General features: G+C 33.6%; 1 protein-coding gene across 2 annotated transcripts in view; it reads right to left on the bottom strand.

The window, feature by feature from the left end:
- LOC118194039 (phosphatidylcholine:ceramide cholinephosphotransferase 1-like) overlaps positions 1–20,738 on the bottom strand; it is a 140,708-nt gene that overhangs the window by 67,069 nt on the left and 52,901 nt on the right. Inside the window, exon 1 of one of the 2 annotated variants that reach the window (XM_035365223.2) lies at positions 7,276–7,419. The exons of the other annotated variant lie outside the window; for it this stretch is intronic. The gene's annotated coding sequence lies outside the window, so the exon portion shown is untranslated. Of the gene's footprint in view, positions 1–7,275; positions 7,420–20,738 lie in introns of those variants that run through there. 2 annotated transcript variants of the gene reach the window in all.

Here is a 20,738-nt window from a genome sequence, read left to right as displayed (position 1 = left end):
ATTCCGTTCCTCGCACTTACATAAAATTCAATTCAGCAAAATAACAATATATATAAAATCAGCATATCTTTAGATTTTCGATAGACAGTTTCACGCACTGGTGATAAAAATGCTTTATTACGCACAGTGTTGCCACTGCTGGCTTTCGAATCGTTGAGTAAATTAATCAAAAATTCATTGAAGTTTTACAAAATATGAAATAGATAATAAAAAATATATAACATCATTCTACAAAAACATTGAAAATTTTAAAGCAGAGAGATCAGAAATTAAATGTATTTTTAGCCAAGAGTAAGCCAGAATGGGATATTTAGTCTCGAAACGGAATTTGGAGGCGTATCATTTTTAAATGTCCGAATCACTTTTCAATTTGTTGAAACGAAATATTATCGCCCTGTATTATTTTTTAAAGAAATTAAATAATGAAGAATTTGCATAAATGTACATATGTTTTTCGCACTGTGAACGGCGGTACCTAGGGCCATCAAATTTTCAATAGCGTAGTCCCCTACCTGAATATGTGCACCTGGAAACCCGAATTTTACATTTCGAATTTTATATCTTACATTCAACGATTTGGAAGCGAGCAGTGGCAACAACTGTACGAATTGTACATTGACATATTCAGAGCGACAGACTGTATATCGGAAATTCTAAAGATATGCTGTTTTTATATATTTTGTGCTTCTCAACTGAATTTTATGAGGGGGGGAAGTGCGTAGAATATGATATTTAATTAATAAACTAACACACAAAACTTTAATAATCAAAAGACAAACAATTTTGCATAAAAATGTTATATTTCGAACAGTTGTTTCTACTGTTCACTTTCAAATCGCTGAGTTTATTAATCAAAAATTTATTAAATTCGTGCAAAATAAGAAATAAATCAAAAACAAATTCGAAATTCAGACTTCGCGGAGCCCATGTTTGGATGGAGGACTACTTGTGTTCAGAATCTGGTAGCTGTAGGAGTCGCCTTTTTCCGCAATGGGAGGAGCACACAACATACAGATTCTTAATTACTTAACATTAGAGATAGAGGTAAACAGTTGAAAACTCATTTTGAGATTTATAAAAATTTGTTTCCACATTTGTTCTACGGGTCCCAGGAAGACTAACACCACATTTCACTTGCATATTTCTTTTGTTTTTGTAAGCTCTGAAATGGATAAGAATTTCTTTAAATCTTCCTTACTTATGGTATAACCGTAAGAATAATGAACATGTTTTTACCTAAAGATTTTATTTCTGAAGGCTTGAAATTGATTAAAATGTGTTTTAATATCTTAGTACGTTATCTTTTCGTATAAAGATATTGAGTGTATTTTATTTTATTGTAATGAATTATTAATAATTTTTATGATTAAGTGATTATTCGTCGGAAAAAATCGCGAAATATACAAATTTACCTGTGCGTTCTTAATACTGCGTTCTTAATACTGCTCGGCAACCTCATGCGCAAATTCGATCGCCATATTAATAAAGGAAAGTGTTGTTAAATATAATGTTTTGTCAGGTAGAAATGCATATACAGTATAGTCTCAAGAAAGGCGCGGCAGTATAACATGGCATATTCGAAGGTTAGAAGAAACACAATTACATTACAATGGAATGCAGTACACTGTCAAAGTCATGTTGCGTAACTTCTGGCCAGGGAAAGGAACACCGTAATGCAGCAACCCCTTACGGCAGGGCTTCTTAAACTTTTTTCAATCGCGACCCCAGTTATTAAATGTAAAATAAAGATGTAACAATAAATATCTTCCCGTAAATAATTCACTTCCTTGGCAAACAATATACATATAAAAAGTACTTTTAGGTTTATTTAGAAATAGTTTATTTTAAGCAAACAAAAATGAAAGAAAATTCTAGTGAGACAACAGGTAATTAATCTCATTAATATCAATTCATATAATTTCTTTAAAAGTATAATCTCATTAATGTCAATTAATGTAATTCTTCAAAAGTCTTATGAATGAAGTTTCTTTAAATTCAACTACTGAGCTGAAGACCCATAGAAACTCTGCCTTACTGGTGGTGGATGTATTTATTCTCAGGTTTGCAGTATTCTGCTTAATATATCTCATAGTATCTCCTCAAATCGCAGACCATTAACATCAATACTAGTTGTGCTGATCCTTCGCACTATGGATTGTCTGACCCATTTGAAGACAAATGCTGTCCCAATGTGATCTGACTGTTGTCGAAGGCTAACTGAATGCGCGCAGTGATTTCCAGTCTAATTGTTTGCTCTATTATTCACGCACAAAATCTGTTTCATGTGCCAACATAAGATGAAATTAGTGAGTTTTTAAGCCTGGCAATCTACAGCCTAACAACATTGTCGAGATTTGGTTTGCTCAAAAAGACTGAAAAAGAAATTTTGAAATCTCATTTCTTCTGAACGAAGCGGTGCGCGGAACTTATTCCAAAGACATATTATTTTTTGTAAGCTCTCGAATACATCGTGCAAATACTGTAGCCCTTTTTTTCTGAAACATCCCGTGTAAACATTATTGAACGCTAATTTGCAACATAGTAGTAAGAAGAGAAGCACAAACTGTGCCAATGATATCAAACTCAAGATCTCAAAATATTTTTAAATATGCTTGTGGCAGCGGATGAATTTGAAATTACTTTTGAGGCAGAAAAAACGAAGATCTTAATAGTAAAAAATACAATGAACGCATCTAAGACGAATAGAAACGGTTCCAGATGATTTGGGTACTCTACAGAAGTAGGTGATGTTTCAATACATATGTTTATTACTTTTTAGAAGTGTCGGTTATTTTTCGGAGATATTTGCCTTACGAAAGTAGTAGTCGCCATCAGAACATTAGCTATATTTAGCCCTTTCGCGAATACGAAATCATAAATAAGACAAATGATGATAAAATTACATGAGCAAATTTTGTTTCAAAATAACGGAAATAAAGTATATGAAGTTGATACCGATTGATTACGTGGATGAGCTGTACTAACAATTTCGACAGAATGACGCTGATTTAACGCTCTTTTCCTATTATAGGCGGATGTTTAGTCAAAATATTCTCGAATATTATTGTCTCATCCTGTATCATTTTTATCGCAGCATTGCTTCCTCACTCAAAGCAATGTAAGTACATGTATAAAATATCTTTCAATATCCCACCAATGCCTAAATCTTGTTTAAAAAATTTAACTCGGATTCTAAACAGCCGTAACTCCTATTCTTCCTAAGGCAAGATACATTGAGCTTGCTGTTAATTTATTTACAAGTTTTTAATTCCCCCCCCCCCCTTTGATTTAAATATTCTGTACTCACGTATTATCGCAAACACCTTGGTACAAATTGGCAAGTTTCAAATTACGTCGAATTCTGGCAATCTCCTACATAACAATTTTTTAGCAATTGCATGCATAGCAATTTTTCACTTTTTTAACAGCTTCGCCATCTTCGTGTTAGTCTTTTCTGTTGTATTTCTAAGGTTTCCGCACACAAATCGCGATATTTTTTGTCTTGAATTCAATTTTTTAATATGTGCTTTTGACATCTGCCTATACTGAAATGACGCAATAATAATTCTGCCGAATTATAGCCAAAACAGTTACAGAACAATGTTTTTGAATCTATTCTTAAAGTGATTACCACAAAATTTCCACCAGTTAAAAGAAACAAAAGCCCGCTCGTAAGTTGGTTTATTTATTTAGCTTTTATAAATACATAGTCAAAACGTAAAACATGTATGTAATAATATGTTTGAATTCTTTTCCTTCTGTAAAATTTACCAAACTGTGCCAAGGTGGTTGCGGTAATACGTACCAAATATTATCTTCTTACGATTACCAAATATTATTCGTAAGAATCTATTTATAACAAATTACGCGCAAAAATTGCTATTATTATAATACTCATTTTATATTTCTCTATCTTATGTCAATAAAATATAACGTCTTAATTGGTTAAACTGATCATGACTAGGATATTGATTCAATCACGTAAATCAAGCTTCATACAATTCAAGCCAAAATTCTCGAAGCTGCTTCGGTTGTAAATCGTGACTGTTAAGATTAGGTTACTTAAATATATCAAAAAACATGAGCTATATGCCTCACAGGAGGAATGCTTTCGTAGAAACTGATTCGTTGGTATTTACGAATTTATATAACTATCTAGGCGTAATTTGATGATATATATATATATATATTTTCTTTAACAGATGAAAATGTAAAAGTTATTTACCGTGTGTAAGCTGGGGGTTTTCGCGAATTTTGTTAGGTTCCCAAACTATCGATATTTATCATAAGTCGGAAAACATTATCGACAAATGAAAAAAAAAGCATATTTTAGTAATTAAAAATACGAATTTTAACTATTAAATAAAGATTACATGATAGCTTAAAAAATAAAACACATTCTCCATCAAATCTTTCTGCAATTTTTCACTTTTCTTGCGCTATTCTTTTCCCCAAGTACACAGTTTAAGATAAATAAATAAAAATAGAAATTTGTTTGCTTTCGCTTAAAAAAAATCAGAAATTTGCAGAGACTCGGCATCGCCGACTATTTATCAAACGCATCTCCTTGTCGTTATCTTCAGAGATTTTGAGGCGAAATTCTGCATTTCTTCGGAACTTTCACCGCAAATTCTTTCATTACTCAAATATTCAACAAGCGCATATTTTAATTTAAGACTAAAAATATCACAATTTGGTTATTAAAAAAAGTTGGAACTTTGAATATAATAATAAAAAACACATATATAAGTGGCGACTTGCTTAACTTAATTATGCGGATGGTCGTCTGAAGAATGGTTATGACATGGTTTCCAGAATTCGGCGATTAAGAAAATATTGCGACTTCTTCTAAGGAAGTTGCAATAACACGTAAGTGGCGACTCATATTCACGTTATGCATGCGGAAAACAATGCATCCAAACCAAGCCAACCCCTTTCGCGCGGATTCGAATTCCGGTCGAACTACCAGTATTCAGCTGTCTAACGACTCGGTCACTTGTGGGGCCAATATCAAGAAAGGAAAGTCAACTTTATGTAAGCTCGGAAAAATGGTTGATTTTGAAACTGAATTGCTATGGCAGAGTATTTTGCTGAAATTCCAAAGGTAAGTACCACAAAAATTAATTAAATATAAAAATAATCTAATAATAATAAGGGAGAAGGGAAGAAAGGAAAAAAAAAAAATCCGAAATTCACTAATTAAATCCACATTTATGGGAAAATCGCTGAAATTTGTAAAAACAATCTTGGTAATTGGGGCGAAAGGTAAAGTTACTATTCTAATAATGATAAAGTACGCGAGGGCTATCAGCCTTAAGAGGAAAGCCATCATCGAAGTTTTCGTAAGGGGAACTGACTCATACTCATTTCATGACATAACAGAAAAATATAAAACCTCATGCAATTAAGCCCCTTTACCAAAAACCGAAGCCGGAACGCACTATTAACGCTTAGCAGCCCTATTCACTGGTATTAACAGGCATCTAAATGGTTAAAGATGTTACATTCCCTGTACTTAATGATAAATGCGCACAATTTAATTTACCAAGTTTACGTCTTGAATACGATGTGATCTAATTCTTTCAATTTGAATGTAACAATATGCTTATACGTGTAATTCTTCAAAATATAACATAAAACTTAAATAATAAAGTTAACTCGATTCAAAGAAGTATGTTCTACACTTTGGTTTCTTAAAGGTAGCTGAGGAGAGCAAATACTGCCAGATGGAAACAGCTGCACGAATGGGAAAAGAAGAAAACGGCAACCGATGCTAATTGTTTACACATAATTAATTTTATGCCTATACTAAGAATATTTGCTTGAAAGCAATTACGGCGCGTGACTTCTACTTCTTTTTTTAACCTATCAGAGAGAAATTCAATACATATATATGAAAAAACCAACGAAAATATGTGAAAACACATGCTTTAGGAAATTTCGTCTAGCATCTTATGCTTTTCTTATGGATACAGTCACAGTTGTACTTTGGGAAGGCTATTTTCAAATTTCTGTTATTCTATAAATGAACGTCATTAAAATAATTCTGGTTTTTAAAAGCTGATAGCATAAAAACAGAAGGCGACTATTTTAAATGTTAAATTCCTAGCAAATAGAATGCCACATTGGTCTATGAAACCATATAATAGATAACACTGTAACAAAGAGGGATTCTGCTTATATGAATATCAGTAATAAAACACTTTTTAACGCAAGGTTGGCAATCCCACTTACTTCAGGATTTCATTATGCTTTGTAGGGCCCCTCTCTCCCCAAATTTACTAGACAGAAAACTTAGTGCAACTAACCCTCATATTATACATTAGATAGGCTCTTGGAAAATAACGTATTGTAAGAGGCCCGGTGGTACAATGGCTAGCGCGTCCCGCAGCAGCACCACAGGTCCAGGGTTCGATCCGCGGGCTGTTCAAGGTTAACTGAACAAAGTCGTACTGTCACCTATATCGTGCTCAAGGCTGTATCAACTGAACACTTGGAGCACAACACACATATTGGGTAAATAATAGGCGCAACTGAATTTCACAATTCACGAGCATTTTATTTTATTTGTGTATGTATAAATAATTAAGATGTTATTGTGTATGACACAGGATGGCATAGCATATACCTTACTTTTGTAAATATTTAGAATAAAAACCGTGTTATCAAAATATGTATATACATAAACTGTTAAAAGAGATTTAAGCTTATTCATTAACGACTAGAATGAAACCGTATTTCCGTGCTGTACGAGGGTTTCGGCAAAAAATTTAATAAAAACATATATTGCCCAATTTTTAATAAAATTTTATCTTCCCAAAATATCGAATTTTTTGGATCTTTTCTGTTACAGAACAAGCGTCAAATAATTTTCTACAGAAAATTATACGAGTCAATGTACTAAGAGAAAGCCCACTTGGAAAAACTTCCAAGTAAGTACTGCCAACAAAAAGTTTTTAAAGTACGTTATTTTACTGCAGTGGGAAACAGAGTTTCATGTTTATAAAAACATAAACACCATACTGTTCTGCAAGATAAAAATTTTCTTTCAAAACTTGCTCGATGAAATCGAAATTACAAATGACTTCTCGAATATCCACGAACCAAGAGCTGCACGCAACAAACTATATATCGGCACTGTTCCTGTTGGTAATGCAAAACGTTATGCTCCATTTTTTACGGAAATAAAATATTAAAAATGTAATAAATTAAAAAATTAATATTTTACTGCTTTTGCTTCAGATGATTAAATTTTACACATAAAGAAACACTCACCAGAATCAGCCATTGTATGAAAATTCCACAGAGAGGAGGTAAAATTTAATCCGAATTTTTCGGAAATTTAATCGTAAAAGATCAAGTACAGCAACGCGACGCAAATCGAAGAACGAATTCGATTGTGCAAATGATAAAATACAATGTAATAACTGATAAAACGGCTTTTCAAAAGAACAACGCGGACGATGCGCTTGGTAACGCAAAATGGATGAATAATTGCATTTTTTTCTTATCTGTATTTTACTCTAAAGCAAATTACCTAATAATGATTGAACGTTTGGAAAATTCGTTTGCCTCATCAGCTATAATCTGCATAAACAGCTGTTCGCTCGGTGCAAAAGACCTTCGTTATTCGTCTAACCAGAATAACTTATTTATTTTTACCATAAAATATCTGCAAAATAAAGGTAAACATTTGCGCAACCTTCACAATGTGCACCAAGACCCCGCTGACCGCTGTTTCAGTATTGCTTAGCTGCTGAGTACTGAAATTCACAGAAATCGTACGCGGTATCGGTACTGTTGGGTTGGTTTAGACTTAAAAAGATGAAAATGATTATTTAAAACATTTCTGCTGCATGTTTACAGACGAAAACCCGCTGCTCGTTTATCATTTCAAAACCCCAAAAGCATTGATGGGAATTGGAATCCAGTAAAAAAATCTTCAATTCCCATAAAAGTTTCGAGAATTGACGGAACATTTTTTAACGTCAATTCAATGCAATTGAGGAGAGGGGGGGGGACTCTAGAAACGAAAGCTTTACTTTTCAGTGGTAATGTTCTGAGCAATCCAAAGTATTTGACCTACTTAATAGCATGCATTCCAGTACACAAACGGTTCTCTTGCCGCAAAAGAGAACTTCGTTCACCCGACAAATGGATTAAAGCATAATTTCAAATTTATTATCCACGGCGCGGGTATGCGGACAACTGATCGATAAAACCGATGAAGAAGATACAGAAATCCGTTAGAAATTTTTTGAAAAACTACACCAGGGATATTGTACACAACGTCAATCTTTACTAGAATGAAGTGATCGAGAAATGTTTGAAAGGCGTACAGAAGAATGTATGGCCGGAGCTCAGCATAGATGTTGACAAGAGAATTCATTGTTGATGTCGACGAAATTGTCAACCTAGCTAAAGAAATAGGGTTGGATTACATAAAAGCGCAGCATATTGAAGAATTATTAGACGTTACAACAGGTGAATGTCTTTTCAACGACGATCTTAAAAAATTAGCCGAGCAGCAAAATGCACGAAGATGACGAAATTAGCGTTTCTGAAGACAAGGAGCGAAATGAACTTTCGGCGAATTTTCTAATAATTTTAGCCATTTTAAGGAAAATCATGGATCAGTTTAAACAAAATGATTTAAATTTTGATAGAAGATCAAAGACAAAAAAAAACGAAGTGTCACTGATACGATGTCTTGATATCTATAACTGCTGACCGAAACAGGAAAAGAAAGGCAAACACTATGACGACCTCTCTCATACACACGCAAACAAAAACAAACCCTCCCAAAACTGAAATGTTTCAGATTTTAAACTACGTCTAAAGGGACTTTTTTTTAACATTTTGTGTGTTACATTTATTTATTAAATATCACGTTCTTCGCACTTAAACCATAAAATTCAGTTCAACAGCAATATCGCAAAAGAGTTTTAAAATGAACATACGAGTATCTTTCGAATTTTCGTTACAGAGACTCACGCGCTAGAGATAAAAGTGTTTCTTCTGTACAACGTTGCCATTGCTCGCTTTGAAATCCTGAAGTTTGTTAATCAAAAATTCGTTAAAGTTTTACAAAATTGGAAATTGATAATAAAACAAATTCCAAATTTCGTCTTCCACATGCTCATATTCATAGGAGGATTACGTCATTCAAAATTCGATGGCTCTATGTACCGTTGCTTTATCACAATGCGAGAAATATACATACATTTATACAGATTTTTCATTATTTAATTTCTTTAAATATAACAGAGGGCGATAATACTTTGTGGCAACAGTTTGAAAAGTGATTCGCCGTTTGTAAGTGAATCGACGCAAAATCGCAAAACGAAAACAATAGTCCTTCAGGGAGAAAGCCCCTTTGGACTAAAAAAACAACTTCTTTACTTGAACTTTTCATGAATTTTGAACTTACTTGAATTTTTCATGAATGTTTTATGAAGAAAAATCGATATTAGCAATAAATAAATCTATAATAAATTACAATGAAAGAGCATTTGACAATGAATATAAAAAAATCTGTCAAATTTTCTTATCCTCTCTTCTTTTTCGTTCATTCCCATTTTTTACGCGTTAAGACGACACTCGTTTAACGTTAAACCGTAACGTTAAGCGGGGTCTTATGATAAATCTAAATATGCTGGGGTTTAAATTTCCTAAATAAAGAATGTGAAAGAAATGGACCTTAATCATTTTATAACTATAATCTGTTATAGTTTAAATAGGAATTTCAAGATTAATTCAAGGATGATGATTCAGGAATGTTGATTCAAGAATTTCAAGACTAACTATAATCTGTTATAGTTAAAATAGGAATTGCAAGATTATTTTTCGCCGCCCATCTTGCCTCGTAACTATGGAAACGATAGTTGCAGAAGACGATTTAGAGTAGTCTAATTTTCTTTCTCCCCTCCATTTTTGTTTAGTGTATTCCGCTTCATGAAAAGTCATTTACTGAAAGTATCAAATGAGGTGGGGAAAATAAGTGCTGTGGGATGATAATGACATGCATTACGATCGCAAATGTGGAGGGCTAGCATCGGCCTTCACGTGCCTATTCTAAAGTTATATATTCCGTGACAGACGCAGCCCCCCCCCAAAGAAAAACAAAAATCTTCAATTTAGATTGCAACAAGGCAGATAGCCCCCCCCGAGTGTTTCCCTTTAATAAATGTTTTACAGCCTTTAGGCTAATCTAATCTAGACATCTATCTGTTATAATGAAAGCGCACGCTATGATGGTATCATTGGAAAACTGGATTTTGCCTTGTTAAAATTCTGTTAAAAAATCAATATTAAATGCAAAAGACGACTTTTATATATTTATTTGGAGAAATCAAGGTGCCGCTGAGATCACATGGTCCCCGCTTCGAAATTCATACCGTGCAGGTGTGACGTGCAAACGACTTAGGTACTGGTCTGAGTGTTTTAAGTAGTAGAGCAGCCATGCGATTCTATCGAGAACTCGTCCTCCGACTGGAACAGCATATACAACAGTATTTTTTCTCTTTTCCATACATTCTGCTGAGGAAAGGAGAGAAATTATACATTTATATATATATATAAGTAGGAGCAATAGAAAATTTTTTATTTTCATAGGTACCCTGAACAGACAGTGATTGAAGATCACTGGTGTAAACCTTAGTGATCTGCTTGTCTCCTAGATTTGCATGCAGATCATTATTAACCCTCAAATGCATGTAGTTGCCATTTGGCAACCGACTCATATTTAGTCAAGTTGCCATTTGGCATCCGACTCATATTTAGTCAAGTCAAATCAAAACAAAAATTTTAGCTTACTGCATAGCGTAACCATTTGGATACATACTGATTACGTATACAGTTTTGAAAGTTTCAGTGTGGTGGCACCATAACGGTGTAAGGGTCATTATTGTGAGTTGATGTGTAGAGACTCGACATCAATTGTGTTTACGAATTTCTGATTTTGTGTTTGTTATTTTGATATATTGTTACATAACATTTTTATTACACATTTGCCTTTTTTTTTCGGGGGGGGGGTAAAAGTTAATACTACTTTTTTTCAAAAATTGGAATAAAAGTTTTTTTTTTTTTTTTTTTTTTGTATGTTTCCTATTTTATTTGATAGTAATTCTAATGTATTTTTGACTTTAAAAATAAAAATTCATGCATTTAAGGGTTAGTAAATTACTATTTTCCTCCCCCCTGTTTCCCAGTTTTCCTGCATCTTTTGCCAAATTAACCTCCATTAACTTTCCATATTCAAATCTCTCTCTCTCTTGCTATATATAATTAAAATATATATGTGTGTGTAATTTCAAAAATTAACGCTAAAATATTGTGAAAAAACCCACGCGTACTCTAGTTGTTTGCCTTTTGTGAAAAGGGCGATTTAAAAGTTTTTCTGAAACTAACAGAGTATTATATTGATAGATAGGAGAATTCTGTAAAGCAATAATAATGAAAGGAAAAATATAGCAAAAAAAAAAAAAAAACTACAAAACAGAATTATGCACCATAGCATTTTATTTGGTGATTTTATTACTTTACAAATATTGTTTTTAAGCTAGTTTTATTTCAAATTCTATGGTGATAATGAAGCGTTCTGTAGTTTGAGCGCATATATTGGGTACTCAAACAGAGAAAGACATGAAATTCATTCCCCTGATTATATAATTGTTCAGAACTAAACAATCGATGCGATTTAAAAGTCAAAGTAAAATCAGTTTTCTAAATAACAGCCCAAAGAAATTTAACAATGCAAGAATGAGGATTTTATTAGTAATCGCAATCGGATAAAGTCAACCCCGCAGAAAAGAAAGTTCACTGAAAGTATTAATAGTTAAAGCAAAAAATAATGAGTTATGAAAATGAACTGCTAACTCGTTATTACAAGTGTTAACAATCCAAACGTGAGGAAGAACATAACAAAGGTTATGAACATATTAATTTTAAAATAAAAACCTCAATATACTGATGATTAATTTAAAATAATGATTAAACAATGAATAATTAGCAATACAATTTTAAAATTTTCGTCAAAACTAAGATACATAATTAAAATGAATAAGAAATGGGTTAGAGAACCAATTAAGACTAAATTTATGATGACATCAGAGGTCACGGGACGTACGAAACGATGACGTCACGAAAATCAAGGGTTTCAGACGTCTTGTGCTCTTTTTGCGACTTTTCGATTTCAAATTGTTGCGTTCTTTTTTTTTCTGGCACCAGCTGTTACACTATTTTCTTCCTTCACGTTCGTACAGGGTTCGTAGATTTGGAGTGAATAACGACGACACTTGATAAAGTATCGAAACACACTTTATAAGAATATATTTTTAAAAATACATTGGAAGTAAAAGATGTGCTAGTCAAACGTTCATTTTCATTAAAAGTAAATGTGTATGCAGAACTAGGCTTGGTAAATAATAGTCAGGACAAATTTTGCTATTTCATGGACCTTGAAGTATATTTTATTGTATGAGAACTAGTACTGTAGTTGGAGTTTTTTTTTTTTTTTTTTTTAAAGCTGTACATGGTTCGACTCTTTGTGGGCCTTCGTCCGTCAACGCATCACAGATGTCAAAGTGAGTTCTTTCGCTGACTGGAGAAAAGCATACGCAACGTGTCCGCATCGCAGTAGTGGACACGGCATTTATGCTAGTGAATGTCAATTAATTAGCTAACATTATTCGTTTTAATTGATGTAAATTAGTGAAATGAATTAACATTTATTAATTTTTTGCGAATACAGAGTCTTCAATGCCTTGTTTATCACTGCCGGCAAATTATTTCCAGGCTGAACAACACTTTTTTTTAAAGAATTATCTAATGAAAAAAAATTGCGTAGGTGGACTATTTGCGCGTGCAACATATAAAAAGTATCGTGCAATTCAATATTAACGTAAAATAACGGAGTTGAATAAGTTTTCAGAATTTCACTACTTAAAAATTATTTAATTTCAATTAAAAACATCTATAATATTGTAACGAATTTTGTATAATGTAATACGAACGGCTTCAAGAAATGAGAAACTTTGCCGGAAAAATAAGATTACACGGCCAAGTTGCATTAAAATTGAGATAACTGGCCATGTCACTAAATTGGCGAGCTATCGCCAACCTAACGATTGTTTTGTCGCCAAATTTGGTGAGAAATCGGCAAAAGGCGCCAAAATTGAAGACCATATAGCATTTTTGTCCGGTCATGTATAACTGTAACTGACCTAAATGTCTAAGCAATTACATATGTACTATAGCCATCTCTTATATATAATTGTAACCGTATATGCCTTGCATTAATTTCGGACAATGGAAGGTAGTGGAAATTTCTCGTCGGCCAGAGGGGGGGGGGGAAATACTATATAAGACCGCAGAGAGCATCAGTTTTCAGTTTAGTTCAAAGTATTAATGTATCACTGTGCGAGTTACGCATTTGAGGTTTTTGTATTGTCTTCAGTTCAACGTTGTTAATAGTATGAAGTGGTAACTTATTCATTGTGCTCTATCATTCTGAGAAGAGCTGTACGAGAACTTTGGTTGAAAGTTCCAGAATTGTTAAGTGTTTCTTTTGTGAAAATGAATTTAAGCTATCATCGGTTCTCCTGTGCATTCAATCCATTACGAACCGGTACGCACGTGTGTATTTAGTTACGTATTCACAAACGTTTTATATTTATTTTATTTAGTTTGTCATTACTTCATTTTGGGCAGACGTATTCAGCCTGCAAACATGAAGCCTCAACTACGAAACTTTTCGTGGAAAGTTTAGCGTAAATGTCAGGCACCGAAAGTTCCGCGAACTTTCACTGACCGCCCAGCGACAAAATTAGTACCCTTAAAGTAACCAACGTGTACACGTATGGCACATACGATCACCCAATATATGTGAACATTTATAAACAAACTTCTGGTCATTACTCACTTTTTAATAAAGATATTCTTTTATTCAAATTCGTAGTCCGGGAAGCTTTATTGAGGCTTAAAATAGACAGAACAAGCCCCGTCGGCAAAGCAATCATTATTTCCCAACGTAATTGGATTTCGCCGCTCGAAACACATTCGGCGAACCAAATTACGCTAAAAGGCTGTTTACAGCAATCTTCAGCGAGCGCGACTTCCATGACTAATGAACCTCGAGATGCAAATGATTCAACTACAATATTTCGTCATTTAACTGCGACATATTATATTACGACATAGCTTATTTGAGATTAACTGTGCCAAACACAGCAAAAAATGGAGATGAAAGCTCCTTAAGAAAATAGCGCTATAGGGTTTGCTTTTAATGGCTTTTAACGTTTTCGCTGAGCTCGAAGTTTACCAATCTGCTCTTGGATTCTAGTAACCTTCTGCCTTTATAGCTTTATTATTATACATCAATTTCTTCACACTCACACCAAATAAAATTCTGTAGGAAAACTGCAAATTTTTTAAAAGCAGCATATATTTAGAATTTCCGATACAGTATTCCGCGTTGGCATTAATCCCCCCCCCTCTCTTCAGTCTATCAATGTTCAGTTTTCTTCGTAAGATGACTAATACCACCCTATCTTTTTTTAGTATTAACTTTTGCTCTTTTTAGTTTCCTTTTATACCATATCTTACTTTCTTTGTATTTATACAGCATGAAATTTAACAGCAAAATCACAAATTACTTAAAAACAGTATGTCATTAGAATTTCCGATACTGTTAAGTGTTGCTCGAAGTTTTTAATTTCATGCGAGTTTTTATTTCAATAACGTTTAAATTAAGGCTTCTCACTGAAGTTTTATAATTTCATTTACGTTTTCAATTCTTTGGATAATGTTCTCTTTATTTAAAGGTAAAAATTTTTGATTAGAATTTACTTTGTTTTTTGCTTGCATGGGAAGGGGCCAGAATTTTGAGATGAACTATTATAATTAAAATACATTGAAACGGTTCATCGGCTAATTTTGAAAACCGAAATGCAAAGATTTCTGCGTAAGAGAGATTTCAACTGATTTCAGTGTTCCTCCTCGTGATGAGGTGACATTGAAGTTGATTGCATTCCTTTTGCATTGGTTTTCCCCTCCCCCCCCCATTGATATTTTGAATTCGGGTATTGCTTGTTTTAAGTGTCTTGGTTTTAACAATTATTAAATTCTTTTTTGCACTTATTGGATTATTTGAAATTTATTATTTATGAATTTCAATTTTTGGTCTTTGTGGAAAAACTGGTTCTAAATTTCTTACTTTCTGTATTTATATATCATTCTTATTTTAAGAAAGGGCAAAGAGTTTGCTTTAAATAATATGTGAAAATTTCAATACTTTGTAACCCATACGTTTTTATATGTCTAAATTTTAAAATTATAGACATTAAATTTTCGGGAAAAAAATCGCGCGGTTTTCGAAAATTCGCAATCTTCATTTAAAAGACTTTCCCCCGCCCAAATCTATCCAATGGCGCAAACAATAAACTTCTGGTTATTTTTTTGTTTGTTCGTTAAACAAAAACATGCGCAAAAAAATTATTTAAACATTAAAAGTTAAAAGAACTTTGATCGAATTTTCAAAAAATCTCTTCAGCACACATTATATTGTTATCCACGAACACTGCCTTTATAAACGTTGAACTCGATAGCTTATCAGAAAGTAGTTTAAAATCTATGATAAACTTTTGACCATGAGACAACCGCCATCGAGTAAGATAAAAGTTTACCCCCCCCCAAAAAAAAGCGTAAATAACTTCAGATTATGCGCATGCGCAGTAGCGAGCGAACGAGGAAACGCGGAAAAGACTCTGAGCGTAGCACAATAATTAGCGTTACGGTTAATGACACTCTGCGACGGTGTAGCAGCGACTGTAAAATGAAGCAGTTGACGAATTTAAACTTATAAACGATTATATATTAAATTTATAAACGATTTAAATGTTTTCGGAGTGAATGGGATTCTAATGATGACGCTACCTGAAGGGTAAGCCAAAATGTTTTTTGCAAAAGCCTAATGAGAAGAGATATTTTCTACAATCTTTTCATAAAAGTAAAAGGAAAAACAATGAAATTCATCTTGAATCTCAGACGCGTTAGTTAGTACACAAGACATAATTTACCGGGAACAGAGTAAATAAATCCACGTAGGAATCTAAACACGGATATTTTTGGTGTCTTCTTTGTATTTAACGATGTCCATTCAACACCTCGCAAGCGTAGGCACGCAATCTTTTCGAACTAAAAACAAAGAGCAGCCCAAGTAATAAAACAGCATAAGCAGTACTGATTACTTATTACTATGGCAACACAACTTAGAAAACCATTCCAACCTAGTTTTCTTGGGCGATGATTCGTCGTTGTCAGGTAAAATAACGAAAGCATTTTTCATACATGTTGCAAGCCTTTCAGAGATAAGTATGCCAGTGTGCGGCATCCGCAAGCGCAGATTTTTAGGCATTAAAGCTTACCGGAACTTCCATGGTTGGACAACGCAGCCTTTTTTTTTATCTTCGTTGTGTTTCGAAATCAGCGTTTCTGTTCGTGAAGCATTAGAATTACCTTTATCGCAGGCAGAGAAAATATCCATTCTTTAACCCACCACTCAGCTAACACGAATAACATTCCAAAAGAGGACCTTACTAGATAATTTATAACTCATATTATGTGTGCTCAATGATTGCCTTCATGCAAGACAGTAATGCAATCAATAAAAACATGCTTACAGATCGTGCTCACAGATTTCCAAACTCAGCCTTTGTTTTTGCAACCGATTGTTGTAGCATATTCTTAATCACAAATATGCTTTAAAAGCCGTAATGCTTCATGTTTTCGTACTTTTCTATTAAAACAAAAAAAGTTATTTTATTTAAATACGAAATCAAATTTTTACACCATCCTCCGGTACCTATACTTATTAAAGAAGGACAAAAAGCGCTCTTTTACGGGATCGGATCTGAACCGTTTGCTAACTGAAATCTATCAATTTTTGTCAAGACTCAACCGTTCACTATCAGTAACCTTGATGAAAAAATCCATAACTATGGGTCAAGCAAGAGCGATTAGCGAGAACAGAGCGAAGACCGAAAACACTCAAAACGAGCAGTGGAATCGGAAAAATCGACTCAATCAAACACTAAGTCCCTGAACTGATCTCTTTCAAATGTAATTCCGAGATTCCCTAAAACTTCCTCAACACAAAACTAACACCAAAATTTTAAAATAAGAATTTTAACTCACTTTTTGACTTAACTATCATTTTCAATTTCAGAATTCACTTAATTATCATTTTCAGATTCACTTTTAACTTGAAAGAATTATCCTTCTTTCCCTTCCTAAAATGAGAATCGAACTTTCCTGGCACGCTCCCAATAAGAACGCTTTTTTTGCGAATCGGATTGCAAATCTCTATTCTTAGAATGCTTCCAACAAGAGCTGTGTGTGAACTGTAAAATAGCTACTACTCCATTTACAGGAATCGGAGTAAATTCGCTCAGTAAAGTGAATCTGTTCTTTCAATCAGTTCCGGAGCGAATCATCCAAACCTAATATTTATATTTAGGAAAACTTTATACTTGCTACAAAAACAAAACACAAATTTAATTCCCGTACTATTGGTCGAGATGTTTGGTATTAAAATTGAGGAACACATTTAGAGGCCGTACAAAAACTGAACAGCGAAATGCTTGCATATGTACGCAAACGTAAAATAGCAGCTTAGAAAAAGATTTCCGATGTTGCGAGATTAAGTGACGAGCATTTCCATGTAGATTATAGTGAAAACTATTGATCAATATTAATTTCTTTCAAATTGAAATCTTATTTACAGTATCTAATAGTATTCGTGGTGGCAGCGTCTATGGAAGATTTTCTGTGTGCAACTCCCCTTTACGTGTAACCAATTCTACACAGTTTTCTATAACTCAGATGGCAACCAGTCTCGTCCGAGGCACTGCGCCTGCGCAAGCACAATTCTTCGTTTCGACTCTAAAAGGAGATTTGGAGCTTTACCATCGATCTAGAGAGGTGTAGATTTTATCTCCGATGTGGCAGGTGTGATGGATACCATCATGGTCCATTTTTGTTTTATCTGAACATGTCACCGGCTCGAGATTTCAGCAATATACACCGTGCCTACAGAAGGTGAAAGGTGACTCTTCTCTCTGTTGGGGTCCAGAAGACGTCACAACGCTAAGCACGACAAAATCCAACAAAACATTCCTGCAGCCAGCCCGTTCTACACATGGCACTGAAAATCGATGTTCAGGTAAGCTAACTTGCAAGACTTACACAGCAAAGTTATGTAACAGCAGGAGGTAAATTGAGTCTTCCCTAAAAATCAAACAAAATAAAGCAAAAATGGCATTGGGGGGGGGGGTTAATTGTAAAGACAGTTTGGCAATGTGATACCAAAGGAAAAGGGCACGCAAAAAAGGACGATCGATTCTCGATTGCTATTAAATATGGCAGACACGATCACACCCTCGGTGATCTACTAGTTTAAAATGTCATCTGTTAGTTAAGGTTAGTCACGCGACATCGACAGAAATGAAAAGAGCAAATGATCGTCCGCGATGACTGTCTAGCAGGTGGGATGACACACAGATAAAAATTGGTCAAAGAAATAAACGCGGTTAACGTTGCCAGATGGAAAAAACGATCGATTGCGAAATTCTAAAAGAACAAACTCAAAACCTCAAATTCGGAAAGCCAGAACTACTTAACTTACAGTTCGATAAAACTGTGGCGATGAGCATAGGGGCTGCCTTTGGAGAAAAAAAATAACGATATTTACTTTATGTACGCTGGCACATGAATAACTAGATGGTTTTCTTTCATGACTGGACTCAAAGAAGAATAAACACACAAGCATTAGCTTTACATTTCTATTCAACTTATTTTTATACTCATGCAAAACTATTAATACATCACTATTACGGAAATCTGTAAACACACGCTATATTACATCCTTCACTTAATTCTATCTTCTCATCAGTTTTACTTAAGTACTGCACTATTACCAAATTACATTAAAATAAAACAAACACATACAAATTAGAGAATTATCACCCTCCTATTAATAATGATATCTGAACCGAAAAGCGATTTCAGATTTTCATAATACCCTAAGTGTAAACAGCATTAAAATTTCCGAAGGCAATTTAAAAGCGAGCAATGGCAACATATTTCGAAGTAAAGCTTTTTGATCGGTCGTTCGTCGCAAACGCACCCTTCGTTAGTATTCTGCCAAAACACAAAGAAACGTGCAGAAAGGGTGTTATTTACGCGTTACCGGCGCGATGGGTCACATGAGGAGTCCTCTTTTTGCTAGAAAGAGGTAATTTTACTCGTGTCACATGCTTTTCACATTTTTGGTTTATACGAGCAGAAATTAAAATTCGTAGTAATTTGAAACCTGGTTATCAAGCATGTTTTAATTTGTTTCATAATTTATTAATTTTATATGAACAGTGCCCATTCCGTCGTTTACTTTGCCCAGATCGTAATTGATTTAAGGTGAAATTTAACAGTATCATAATCATAATATTTACTAGTATTGTAATGTGACACTTGTCAGTATTTAATGCATATTTTTCGCTTACTTTCTATCCAGTACGAATAATGTATACATATTTTAGCACAAAAATTAAAAAGAGATATAATGATTATTCAATATACCATTATTATAATTAAATAAGTACAAAATTATTTATAACTGCATAGTTATTATAACTAACTAGTCATTAAGAAATTTCGTTTTTATTTCAGCATGTAATAATGTGCATATATTTAAGCTCAAAGATAAAATATATAATAATTATTAATTATCAATTATAATAAGTAGAATTTATTGTACTTATAATATAATGAAAATTTTACGATAAAATATAATAATTAAGTAATTATAACAAAATTAGTACAATGACTATTATTTATTAAAATTTATCATTAAGTTACGTATATACAGCAAAATAAGTTTTGAAAACACACGTATTTTTAAGACTATAAAAATAAACACACAAAATTAAACAATGTAATGAAACAGTTATTACAAATCATGTTCAATATTTCAGCTTATATTAATTACAAGTAATTTTTGCCTTAATTCTGTGTTCTTAGAATGCTTATATATATATATATATATATATATATATAAACACCTATTACATGATTTGTGTCTATCCTCCTTATTTCAAGAATAAATCGGTCCGAATGGTGCATGCGTCTTTCCGCTCATGGTCGTGGCTGCGGCAGTCAAACGCACGGAAAGATTGCTGACATTTAGCAAAATGTAAGAAATTAATCTTTGAATTTTAATCAACGAACTCGGCTATTTAAAAGGAATGAGCGCGCCTATCTATCTTACACGCGCCAACGTATTACCATTTAGTTTGCAAGTCGTCTACAAGTTATCGTAAGAAAGAAAAATATCGAGTTTCTTAAGGTAAGTTCCCACCACCTCAAATGTCTGCGCAAACACTTCGCATTGGCGTGTTTAATCGTATTTTGTCAAACGATTCTTGGCATTTGAAAGAAAGAGACTTGATTTAGATCAGTGTTGTGAAATTTGTAAAAAAAATATCGTAATTATTTAAGTACAAGGTGTCTGAAATGGAACTATCACGCTACCAGGACGCCTATTCTATGATCACTGGATCTGTCTACAACTTAAGCGAACAATATTGACTCAAAGAAACCGGTATGGACAGCTATCAACAACTTATCGGAGAAAGCCATTCTGTGGTCCTCAGTTGGTGGGCGGGTGGGTTCATTTAACTTTACTG

Source organism: Stegodyphus dumicola, chromosome 4 (assembly GCF_044657685.1).
Source record: "Stegodyphus dumicola isolate Sdum_Otavi_A_Nest chromosome 4, ASM4465768v1".
NCBI lineage: Eukaryota > Metazoa > Arthropoda > Arachnida > Araneae > Eresidae > Stegodyphus > Stegodyphus dumicola.
Note: the sequence above shows the minus strand (reverse complement) of the source record. Positions and strands in the feature narration are given on the sequence as shown.